The sequence below is a fragment of the Marmota marmota genome, unplaced genomic scaffold (genome assembly GCF_001458135.2).
Source record: "Marmota marmota marmota unplaced genomic scaffold, marMar, whole genome shotgun sequence".
Classification (NCBI taxonomy): domain Eukaryota; kingdom Metazoa; phylum Chordata; class Mammalia; order Rodentia; family Sciuridae; genus Marmota; species Marmota marmota.
The window spans coordinates 8903779-8917393 of NW_025999942.1; positions in this window are offsets into that span (position 1 = coordinate 8903779).

The following is a 13615-nucleotide window of genomic DNA, read 5'->3' on the forward strand; positions in this document are numbered from 1 at the left end:
AAATTGTGAATATCCTGAAAAAATTCTTAAATGACATAATTTCATTAGACCTCTACACCAAGAGGGTCTCAGTATCAATTCAGTAAGTTGATTTTACAGGACAGGCAACACCTAGATTGAATAGATATAAATACCTTGTGCCATAGGTGTGACACATTTAGAGAGATGTATTATGCAAGTCTCAGTAATTGACAATAAGAAAATATTTTCTGCAGGCCCACTGTGCTCTGAATGTGTAAATGATAACATGCTTTGAAAGCAGGCTATGCACTGAGGTTTTTCAGAATCTTCAGCTAATTATAGGAGCTATTGTTCTCTTGCCACCATGCTCTAAACCCTGAAAATGACACTGCTACACAGTCAAAAAGAAAGTGTCCATCTTGCAATATGTTTATCCCAGAGTGAATTTAAATTGGATTTTCATTCAAGATTCAATCTGCTCTTTGCATTTTTAATAACTTCATTCGTATACAGTACAACTTACCAATTTAAACATTCAACTAGTGATTTTTATTCATAGAGTTGCTCAATAATCACCAATATGTAATTTTAGATTATCCTATCACTCCTCCACCAAACCCATAATCATTAGTAGTCGCTCCTCATTCTTCCTTACTCTAGCTCCTGACAATCACTGATATGTTTTTTCTCTCTATAAATGTGACTTATCTAGGTTTGTCCTATGAATTGAATCTTACAATATGTGTCCTTTGTGACTTGATTACATCATTCAGCCTGATTATTTTGAGGTTCATCCACATGTAGTATAGATCAGTATTTCATTTATTTTTATGCCTGATTACTATTCCATTTTATGATTATGCCATGTTTTGTTTATCCATTCCTAAATTATTGGACATTTGGGTTGTTTTCCACTTTGGGGCTGTTATTGATAATGTTACTATGAAGACATACCTTTTCATTTGTCTTGAATATGTAGCTTGGGGTCTAACGCTGGATTATATGATAACTCTAAGATTAACATTTTGAAGAACTGCCAAATTGTTTCTCAAAATAAACTGCATCACTTTATATTATTCCCAGCAATGTCTCAGGCCCCAATTTATTTTTGAAAAATATTCTATAAAAATTTTTGAGAGGAAATGTCAAAAAATAACATTGTGAGTTTTATTTTGCTTTTTGAAAGCAATTATGCATATTAATGCCATACAGCATTATATATTGTGGTGGTAAGAAAGAAAACTAGAGAAAAATATCAGTGAAAATGTGACATCAAGATATGAACTGGTGATAATTTTAATTCAGATAATTGATAAACATTTTGAAAACTAAACATATGAGATTAAAAACTCATGAAATGATATTCATGAAAATGAATCATTGCCAGTAGACATCCGTGAATGGTGCATGAACCAAAAACCATGTGTAAGCCATTAGGCATGAAAAGTCTGCTATGGGGAACTCCCAGTGTCAATCCTGCTGGTTTGAGAATGCCCAATTCATGTGACTTCCTACCTAGCTCCTTCTAAGTCTAAGTTCAGCACAGCATCTGAGATGGGGTGACCTGCTGGAGCCTCACAGCCTCTTGGAGATGGATGGGGCTTGCCAAGATGCCAATCAGTCTGTTTGCTGTAAGACCCCTGCCATACTAAGAAGCAAGTGCTGAACCAAGACTACCAAGACTCATCCCACTGAGACCTTATCCCTGCCTTTGATGTACTTCTCCTTAAACAAAAAACAGGAGCCATTTTTTAGTTTTTTGTTTTTTTTTTTTTTTAGTTTCAGCTTCTACCAGAACTGGAAGATTTATCAGGCACTCCACTTCTTTTATACCCAATTTCTAGCTCTGGCTCTAATTTTACTAATTATTTTAGACTTCCTGTTTGTCAGGTGGCTCATAACACCTGAGCAGAAAACTGTGAAGATAAGTGCACGGAGTACTGTATACATGGCACATGTTAAGGGCATCTGAGTGGCAGGCCATTCCCCTTGTGCTAGGCGCTGGAAAGGCAGTCTGCTTACCCTGTAGGCACAACCCTGAGCTTGAGGTCATGTGTTTCAGTCCCTCCGCTTGCTCAGCCTGCTCCTAGATTGGTCAGTGCAAGGACAGTCAGCAGAAATTGCATTGGTGGCTGACTGTAATCTTCCTAGCTACTGCCTGAGTATATATACATGGTAACTGCGCAATAAAATCGGACCTGCTTCCTGCTAGGTATCCAGAGGTCTTGATTAGCGATTCTGCTGCCACACTCTCCTCTACCCTGTTCTGTGGACTTCCTCCCTGGAAGAGATAGAGCCCAGGCAGGAAACCACCCAGTCAAGGTGGTGGCCACCTGACAATAAATCATTTGGTAAAGATAATTTTGAGTTGACTCCAGTCCCTTTATTAAACAATGGAGGAAATGCTTTTCCCTCTGGAATCAGAGAAATCATAACAAAATACTTTAAATCTGTAATGATGTAAAACTAATATTAGCAATGAAGTGCAGGGCATTGGGGAGAAATAGTATAGGATTTATTTTCTTTCTTTTTATTTATATGTTCTAATTAGTTATACATGACAGTAGAATGCATTTTGACACATCATACACAAATGGAGCATAACTGCTCATTCTTCTGATTGTACATGAAGTAGAATCACACCAGTTGTGTAATTATACATGCATATAGGGTAATAATGTTTCATGTATTCTACTGTCTGTCTTTCTCCTGTACTCCCTACCCTCATTTCACTCCCCCTCTGTTTAATCCAAAGTACCTCTATACTTCCTTAGCTCTCCCACAACCCCATTGGGAATTAACTACCACTTTGCAGAGAAAACATTCTTTCTTTTTTTTTTTTCTTTAATTGACTTATTTCTCTTAACGTGATATTCTCCAGCTCCATCTGTTTATCAGCAAATGCCATAAATTCATTCTTCTTTCAGGCTGAGTAATATTTCAATCTGTACATACACTGTATTTTCTTTATCCATTCATCTGTTGAAGGGCAGGTAAGTTGATTCTATAGTTTAACTATTGTGAGTTGAGCTGCTATAAACATTGATGTGGCTGTGTCACTGTAGTATGCTGATTTTAAGTCCTTTGAGTATTAACTACGAAGTGTGATATCTGGGTCAAATGGTGGTTCCATTCCATGTTTTCTGAGGAATCTCCATACTGCTTTCCATAGTGGTTGCATCAATTTGCCGTCCCACCAGCAATGTATGAGAGTACCTTTTCCCCACATCCTCGCCAACATTTATTGTTGCTTGCATTCTTGATAATTGCCATTCTGAATGAAATGAGATAAGATCCAAGAGCAGTTTGATTTGTACTTCAGTATAGGATTTTAAAAAATGATGCATTTTAAATTCTCCTGCCAAAGATAACAGATGCCAAACGTGGGTAGATGTACAAGAGGAAGGCTACCCAGGATTCTGAATACAGAGGCCAATTCAGCCACAGCCTGTTCCAAACAATGACATAATCTTGGATTGTCCTGCCTGCTGACCAAAGTGTGCTGTGATTGCCAGAACACTGGGTGTTCAAAAACTGACACTGATCCAATACTTGGGCAAAGATGATATTGTAATGTTACAAAGAAAAAAAGAAAGAAAGAAAAGAAAAAGATGCAGGACCCAGGAAAAGTAAAAAAAAAAAAAAAAAAAAAACATTAGGAAGGTAAAATACAAGAATGATGCCAAAAGCAGACAGAACAGGTCCAAATGTACCAAAGTTAACAGGAGTGACAATCACAGTAAGGAGGAAGCATTTCATAATTTTCAGGCTTCAGCCACTACTTATGAAATAGCCTGGGTGGCACTGAAGTGTCAATACTGTAAGTACGTGCCATACATGGAAAGAATCTTCCCTCGGTCCACTCAAACATGACATTCTATATTGACATTTACAAAAGCAGTCTTTTATTTTTTATGAAAGTGAACATTATGAACTTCTATTTACTTGTTGATAGATACTTAGAAAATCCACAATTTAGTTTTCTGCTATTAAAATTCTTTAAAATTAAATTGTTCTTTAATTATAAGTAATGATTCTTACAGAAGGTGTGTTGGTTTGGTTTCAGAATACTTTTGCTTCAGTAAATTAAAAATTATTTCTTGAAAAGATTCAGAAAATATTAATAACGGGTTATATTAAATGTTGGTTGAACTTTAAGTGGTGATCAAATCAAAAGCACCGACTTTATTAAAAAATATCAAAACACATTCTTATCTCCCTCAAAAGAGACTCAGATAAATAATTATTCTAAGAATATTAATATGAAAATAACTGGCTGCATCTGTTTAAATTTTGTTGTCCATGGTCCATGCATCACTTTACCTCAGCTTTGTTGGAAGTACTTTGTTTTTAAAGGAATAAAGAGATCCACATCATGATTCCTTGTTCTCCAATGTCGTACATGCTTACTCTTGTTGTTCTTCTGTCTGTATTATTACACATCACTCTCACATTTTATCATTGACCCTTCTGCCATCCTTCATGAATACACACAGAGAATGCCACTTCTTTTATTTCTGTATAATTCTATTGGGCTCTTCTTTTTTTCCTACAGCAACATCCCAACAAATAACCTTTTTTGTGCTTAAATTTAATACCAACAACAACTACTAATAGTAGCCATCATTTTTAGCATTGAAAAAAAACCATAGACATCCATCAAAAAACAAATATATTTTCACAAAACCCTTACTTTAGAAAATGAAAAAGACCAGAGTAACTAGTTATTTTGAAACAATCATATAGACCTCATAAGATGTAAGGAAATCATCTGAATTCAAATCCAATTCACGTTAGGGCTACTCACTGCTTCCTAATATCATTCTGATTCATTCAAAGCAACTAACTTCACAGACTTAAAGCGAATAAAAATGTATAATTTCAGGCCTTCCTCCTCTAAAGGTCTGTCAATGGGTATGAAAGGAAGCCAGCAGACCAGGTGAGTAAATGTTTACAGTAATGAAGTTATGAAGTTACAAATCAAGAGGGATTAACCACAGCCCAATCCCCTTATCTTCTCTTTTATGGCTAATCCTTCACCATGGGTACCACCTATAGGTGATTAGAAAATTACAGGCTTGAATTTGACCTCCTTTCCTCACTCTCTTCTTACCTGTTGGTTGCAGATGAACTGATATGACCCTCCTGTTCCAAGTGGGAGCATTATTACTGCTACAGAAAGCCCAGAGCAGGGGCTTTTAATGCATATTCCAAAGATTATCACCTCTTACTCAGCTCTCAGGGCAGTATAGGTAATAACCCTATTCTAGAACATGTTTTTAGAAAGAATTTCACGTTTCTAAGGGCTCCTAAATTTTCTTAACTCAATCCATACATACAACTGTTCTAATTCAAGCCATATATTTAAAAAGATTAACCTTATCATTCATAGCAAAATTCTCTCATGATTGATTAATTTTTTCTCACCTTCTATTTTTTGAAACAATGCTGAAACATGAACTATTTAAAGGTTGATATCATAATGAAGGAAGCTGGGGGACACTAAATAATCCAGTAGTGTCCCCCAGTGACTGTTAGTGATCTGTTGGAATTTTATGAAAAAATAGTATAATTTGGTTTATTTTCTAATTCTCTTTATGGTTGAAAAAGTAGTTTACAAAGAGAGAGAAACAACCAAAACTAAAGCAATACAAACAAAACCCTCTTGATTCCTCGATTTTTAGAGTGAGTTGAAATCAGCAAAGACAGATGAGGGGTAGGATCTCAAAAACAACACTAATATTACATTCTCCTCAGGTATAGAAGGTGAGAGCCATGCTCACCTAACACATATGTCAACAGTGAAGCAATTCTGATTTTTTATCCCTACAGCAGTTCAGAGACAATGATATATGAAAATGTATTGACTTGAAAGAAGAAATTAATTAAAAATGAGAAATTCATAAACGTGGAGGTTGAAGAATTCTCCAGGGTCACTGCCTTCATGCAAAGTAAACTTTCTTTGGGTTCTCTGAGTGATACTCCCTCTTTGCCAACTTAGTGTGACTGAAATGAATGTCTCAGCCAGCTTTGTGGCTTGAATTTTTTTCACTACCTGTTCAGGTAATCAGTCAGAAAACAATGTGAACGCCTTTGCTTCTGTCAATTAAATTAGGTCAAAAGTGTAACAGCAGCAAAAGAAAAAAAGAGATCAGACAGTTAAGCAAAAGCCCAAGACACTAGAGCACCTTATGGTATGAGCAAACAATTCACTGCACAATTTCTGAAGAGAGTAAGCTCACAAACTGTTAAATACTGTTTTCCTTTGGGTAAAATTTTAATTAAAAAAGCAGCATGGATGCAGATTTCAGATCGTCACTATTCAAATAGCTGAGAAAGCTGTTAGAATTTTAAAACCTTATAGTATATCATTTAAAAATATTTTTTGCATGTATTTAAAAATGATTTGATCAAAGTTTGTAAGAACACTGTGGAAAAATAGAAATCCAGGATAAGGTTGATCCTGCTGTGATAGTGTGGAATGCTGTTAAAGGTTTGCTCCCATAGGTTTTGGTAAGTTTGGTCATTTCCTGAGAAATTTTAATGATAATTAAGTAATTTTAAAATTGGTTTGAATGTCATCTCTTTGTAAAGTACTGATTTAATGAAAAAGATGAATGATAAGGAATCAAATAGTCTCAAGGAGATCTTAGACATGAACTAAATAAACAACTGATACTGAGGAAAAAATACAAAAGCAACAAAACCAAAAAATTAACTAATTGAAATTATTACCTTATTGTAAAGATTATAATCTACAGCCTTATTTATAAAACTGAGAGAAATTGTCTCATGTCGAATGACAGAGAAACGTCTAAGAAATTTTTTAAAATAAAAAGCACCTTAAATACCTACAATAGTTCTTCTACAATTCCACATTGTTTTATATTGTTCATTTAAAAATAATATTTCTAGAAATAAACCATACAATAGTCAATAAAGATAGGCCTTATTTTTGTTTCAAAAAGTTTCATTATTATGCCCAGAGCAATATTTATCATTTCAAAAAATGTAGTACATAAGCGTTGTATTTATTATATGTATTCTAGAGCTTTCCTTGTTATTCCTTTGATATTGTTGCTAACAAAAGCATTTTCTACAATGGAAAGTGTAGGTAGTCAAAAATTTATTTATATGAATTATACACATACATAAACTAGGCATACAGATTTATGTTTTGTGTGACCCTTTTAACTCTCTGTACTTGCTGTTAAGTTGTATATTTTTCCATGGGAGCACGTAACTCATGAGAAAATGACTAACATTGAAAACTCAGTTAAGTCTCAAAAATAGGCATTAGTTCTCAGACATGACTCTCCTTTTGGGAAATCAAAGTTTTTATTGCTGGATAAATTAATGTTTCAAATGTATGAATACAGATGCTGTTTGCAAATTTGTCACAATCTGTCTCCTGACAGAAGAATTTATACTGTATACAGTAATAGAAAACAGAAAACTGCATATTTCACTAAATTGCAGCTGTGTGTAGATTTATGTGATTACTTTTTGTCAGTGAAACATGTAGTGAAACACCCATGTATTTCACTGGAGTATTGTAAATGGATACCATATATTTATTTTTAAACTTATTCTACATTTATTTCACAAAATATATAATGCCCTCATTGCATTAAAAAGTACCATATTAAATCTATTCAGAGTAATTTCAATGCTTCAAAAGCTAGTTTATATTTAAAATACTGAACAGAATTTTTAACATTCAGTTTTACTAGAGTAACACATATGATTTTCTATCCAAGTATTTTTTCAGACCTTGAAACTATGTCAATACCTTGAATTGTAAGTACATACAATAAGTTTTGGACTTGATTATGATTGGTAACTACACATGAACATTGCAGTCCTAATTGAAATCACTATATATTAGGCAAATTGCCTAATTATTTATGCCATTATGTGTGCATCATTCTGTATATACAAAACTCACAATGTTTAATCATGGGTTCTTACTGTATGGAAAAATATTGTACAGTATGTCTCTTGGTGCTGCATAATTAATAGTATTTTTGTTTTTATTTTAAACTGAAAAGAATAGTCTTTTTCCAAATAAGTTTTCCCTCCTCTAATTTCCCATAATATTAACGTAAGATGAAATTAATGCCACTTGAATGCTAACCCCACAATGTCATACTATCCTATCCAAGTCATGAGTCAGGAAGCATTGCAGTTGAACATCCAATAACAAAGCCATTTCCAGAGTCAAAAAAAAAAAAAGATAGAAAAAGTCTAGAATTTTTACATTAAATCAAATTGAAACCAAGCTTTCAAAAAAATTAATCATTAATCTGTAGTTTGAGCAGAAACTTTCTTAGAAAGCTAGAAGTATAAATTGGATTATAAATATTTCTTGCTCCAGTATCTAACAGAATAAATTAAAAATAGTATTAAAGGGGGAAAAAACATGAGTACCATCCATATGAGGAATGGTGTAACTTTATGCTATAAAACTTCAAAGGCCACAGCAAAAGAAATAGAAGTTGTTGCTGTTTTGTTGTTGTTGTTGTTGTTGTTGTTGTTTTTAAGAGATAAGGCTCATTTCTCAACCTAAACTTGATTCTCCAGGATACAGACTAGAAAGGGGAAAAAAAAAATTGTGACAGATTCCAATGTCCTTAATTTGGAAAGAAGTAAATCATCAAGGATTCTCATCTTGAGTGAGAAGAGAAATGTCAAATGGGAGAAGAGACTGGTAAAATAAGAGTTGTGACCAACCTAATTTTATATTCATTGATGGAAGCATAGGATACAGAGAATCAAAATTAAAAGAAAGAAATTAAAACAACAATTCACAATGCTAAGCACTGCCGCAGTCTGGCTGGGCACAAATCACGAGCCACTGAAGCAGGAACAAACTTTATTTCTGAACTCCACCAGCACACTCCACACACGCTCCCGGGGAAAAAATGCCGAACCACCGCATGGGGCTCCTCCCAGGACACACTACTCCAACAGGAAATCCCTTGGGGCTCCTCCTGGGACACACTACTCCAACAGGAAATCCCTCCTCTGGAATTCCCTCCTACCGCACTTCCCCAACCAATTGGAACTCTCTGGGAGTCCCATGAGAGCTCCAAAGTAGCAGGCCTAGGCAGACAGCAGGGGTCTAATCTCCAATTGAATGCACATCTTAACATAATCATTATCATCTCAATGGCTTGCTGGCATCACCTTTCAACCAAAAATGCCATGCGTCATTCCTACTTGGCTATGGCTCTCAGCAAATCACCCTCTTATTGAAATAAGATACAAGCCACACCAATAGATTTAATCATACTGGATAAATTAACATGATATCAGAAAAGAAAGAAAACCTAACAACTCAAAATGAGGCTTTCCTCAGTCTTTTTTTTAAAGTGGTTTAGATTAAAGGTCTCATAGATGTAAGGGTCAAGTAAATTCTAATAAATGTATCTTCTAGGGTTAATCACAAGCAAGATGAAAAGTATGACATGACAATTATATGTATACACCAAAGAAAAGGTAGCCAGAACAAGATGAAGGATAAAAAAATGAAGGAACAGCACTAAGAGGAGGGAGAGAAGGAGGAGATCGAGGGAAAAAGAGGCATGCAGAGTAACATCAGCAAGATGCCAAAACAAACAGCTCTGAAGTCCTTGATCCATGGCAAACACTGACTCAGAAATAATTCACTGGCAAATGCCCTCTGTGATAAATGCAGAAACAAATTAAAAGACTGAATTTGTATCTCAGTTACTTTTTTTTTTTTTCCTTTTTAATAGCTTAAGGATAACCTTCCTTTGAGATTTGGGTTTCTTCTTTTTTTTTAAAGATATTACATTAACAATTTGATATAATATTTTGTTTCCTGGCATTGCTTGTATCTTATTTTCATGAGTATACTTGGAATTAAAAATGTGAAACCACAGTCATCATGGCTGGTAGGGAGATCTGGGACATATTTGCACCAGAATCTCTACCCCTGGCCAGGGTCATAAGATTGGGAAGAGAATCTCCAGTTCTCAACTTCTATTAGTTCTGGGGAAAAGTTATTCTGTATGATTATCATCTTAATTTTTCTGTGGGAGATTCTCAGAAAACTTAACTTTTGTTCTGCTATTTTTCAAGCACTGAGATGACCAACACAATCCATCCACTTGGGGGTCAGGGAAACAAAGACAGTAGCTTAGCTTTGCCTGGAAGTCATTATAGCTTTTTCTCCCAACTTACCAGAGGAAGTGGAGAAAAAATTTCAGTTTGCCACTTCTTCCCATGGTGGGAAAGAGTTAGTCCTTATAGTCAAAGCCTCAACTTTTGGGGGAGCTGCCCAAACTTGCTTTCATCTTGCCTGCCTTCAGGGACCAACAAAATCTGGCATAATCTTGCTGTCTGAAGGCTGGAGAGAATAGAGAAGATTTGGACAGGCAATTCAAATAGCTCCTCCTCCTGCTGTGGGATGGAGGAGACTGGACACCAAGAATTAGCAGGAAGCAGGTTTATAGGTGGCAGCCAGGTTCAGAAGGGGGGCTTTTGCCACAGTCCTTCAATCTCTCTGAATCCCGAGTTTAGAAAATTTCAGAACTTCATACTCAGTGTGTAGAGGAGGGTCTCAGAGGCTCACAATCTGCAGAAGTCCACACAAAAGCAGGTTTCTCCAGAACAGTGGAACCCAGCCCTGGAAACACAATGAAGGACACTATAAATCAGTGCCCAGGACCAGGAGAGCTCTCCCCACATTCCCTCCTGCTTACTAGCTCTGCAGGACCTGACTATTGTCTATTAAAATGCAAATGCTTCTGTGAAGGCCTTGGGTTATTTTCTGATTGAGCTCTAGGGCTGCAAGCATAAGCATACTCTGTGCCTAAAAATTCTTTTCCATTTTTTTTTCCCTCAGAATCTGAGGACAATTATGGTGAGGGTTTCTGGAGAAACTTACTTAAGATTTTCTGTGGAGAAAGGGTGTCACTATTACTCCTAGCTGATCACAAAATGGGTAAATTTGGAAAAAAAAAAGTCTGATTTTTTCTCCTTCAGTAAAGAAAGGTGATCCATCTTTTCTGGACCCATTCAAGAAACATGTTTCACATTAATTTGTTCTAGTACACAGTTTGGACTTGGAGAACCCTAGGTATCTGGGGATAAGAAGAAACAAAGAAATCAGGTTGGGTCAGTACAAAATATTTGAAAGATCCCAAGGATTTCTGGATATACTGATTGTTTGAAGTCTTTTCCTGTATGAGTAAAATCTAGATGACTGGGGAAGAAGCCTGGTTTGCCCATTGTACAAATAAAACAAATTAAAAAATGATGATGAAATAGGTAAATATCTTCCAAACAAAGAAACAAGACAAAACTCCTGAAACTGGCCCTAATGAAATAAATATAAATATATAATTTACTTAAGAAACAATTCAAAACAATCTTCATAAAAATGCTGAGGTCAAGAAAAAAAATCATAAACACAGTAAGAATTTCAACAGAAATAGGAAAATAAATAAATCCAAATGAATTCAAGCTTAAAAGAAATAATAACTGAGCTGAAAAATTCACAAGAGAAATTCAATTACAGACTAGATGAAGCAGAAGAATATATCAGCAAATTTGAAGGCAGGAGAATGGAAATTATTCAGTTAGCGAAAATAGGGTAGGGCAGGGAGAACAAGAGTTTATTGAATTCCATAAAATTGACCAACATATACATTTTATGGGATTCTAATTAAAATAAACTAAAGAACAAGGAAACCAGAACTGATTGAATGTGATAGACATCATTATCCAAAATACATGTATGAAGGAATGAATGAAAGTTAAAAAACAAACTTATCACAAATAAATATAAATAAAACAGGCGCTTGATTTATAAATAGATGTAATTGTAGCACTAATAACAAAAAGTAGAAAGGGGAGAAATCAAGGTATGAAGTTTTCTATTAGTCAACTTAAGTGTTATCATTTTAAAATGGTCTGTTACAACTGCATATTTTATGTAAAACATACTCAAAAATAAAGAGCTATATATGCCAGTTGTTTTTTTTTTTTAAACTGTGAAAATACTGGAAAAAACAACCCAGAGGAGAAAATATTTATTAGGCTTATAGTTTCAGTCCATGGCTGTCTGGTTCTATTGCTTTGGGCCTGAGACAAGGCAGAATACTATGGCAGAAGGACAAGGAGGAAAACTGATTCTTTGATCCTTCATGGAAGCTGAGAAGCAGAAAAAGAGAGGCAAAGGAGACAAAGACACAGAGAGAGAGAGAGAGAGAGAGAGAGAGAGAGAGAGAGAGAGAGAGAAAGGAAGAGGCCAGGGGCAATATATAGTCCCAAGGTCATGGCCCAAGAACCCACTTCAATGAGGTCCAACCTTCTACAGATTTCACCACCTCCTAATAGTGCATTCAACTGTGAATCCTTTGGTGGATTAATCCATTGATGAGGTTAGAGTCCTCATGATCAAGTCACTTCCAGAATGCCTCACCTCTGATAAACTTTTGCACTGGAAACCAAGCCTTCAACACATGAGCTTTTCAGAGACATTTCAGATCTAAACTATAACATTGCAGAAAAAAATCATCAAAACTAAGAATGGGTTTTTTTTTTTTTAAAGATAAGCAAAACAGACACACCTTTAGCTGAAGTTACCAAGAAAAAAAAAGAGAGAAAAGACTCAAATAAAATAAAACGTCAGAGAAGAGATGACAATGAGAATGTCACAGAAATAAAGATAAAGAGATGCCACAGAAAAAAAAAAGGATATAAAAAAAAAACACAAACAATTGAATGCCAATGAACTATGTATCTTCAAGTACATGGATAAATTGATAGAGATTTGTAATATACAAAGACTAAACCATGAATAGAAAGTTGGAATAGATCTGTAACAGAATGAAGTTTGAATTGATAATTAAAAATCTCACAATGATGTAATATGCCCTGGCCCAGATGGCCTCGCTGGTAAATTCTGACAAACATTTTTAAAAGAATAAATACGAATCTTTATCAAACTCTTCAAAAAATAGTAATAAATACTTCCAACAAATTTTACGAGGCTCAGCATTACCTTGATACCAAAGCCAAAGATACAAGAATAGAAAACTGTATTTCAATATCCCTCATGAATACTGATACACAAATCCTCAACAAAATCCTATCAAATAAATTCAAAAGCATATTAAAATCATCACACACTATGACCAATTGGAATTTATCCCTGGGAAGTAAGATGGATCAGCATACAAAAATCAGTTAATGTAAAACACCACATTAACAGAATAAAGAAGAAAATTGCACTATTACCTCAATAAAAGCAGAAAAAATATTTAACAAAATTCAACACCACTTCATGACATAAATTCTCAACAAATTTGGTATAAAGGAAAAGCAGCTCAATATAGTAAAGCCTAATATGAAAAGACCACTGCTAACATCGTACTTAATGTCAAAGTACTAAAAGTTTTTCTCCAAGAATAAAAACAAAGAAGAATGCAAAGCTCACCACTCTTATTCAGGATAGTGCAGACAGTGCTAGCCAGAGAAACTAGGAAAAGAAATGAAAAACACTGAAAATCAGAAAGGAAGGAATAGAATTATTTTCTGGGAGAATGATTTTAAATAATACTCTCTAAAGTCTTCATTTAAAAAGGTATTAGAACTAATAAATGAATTTAATGAAGTTGCA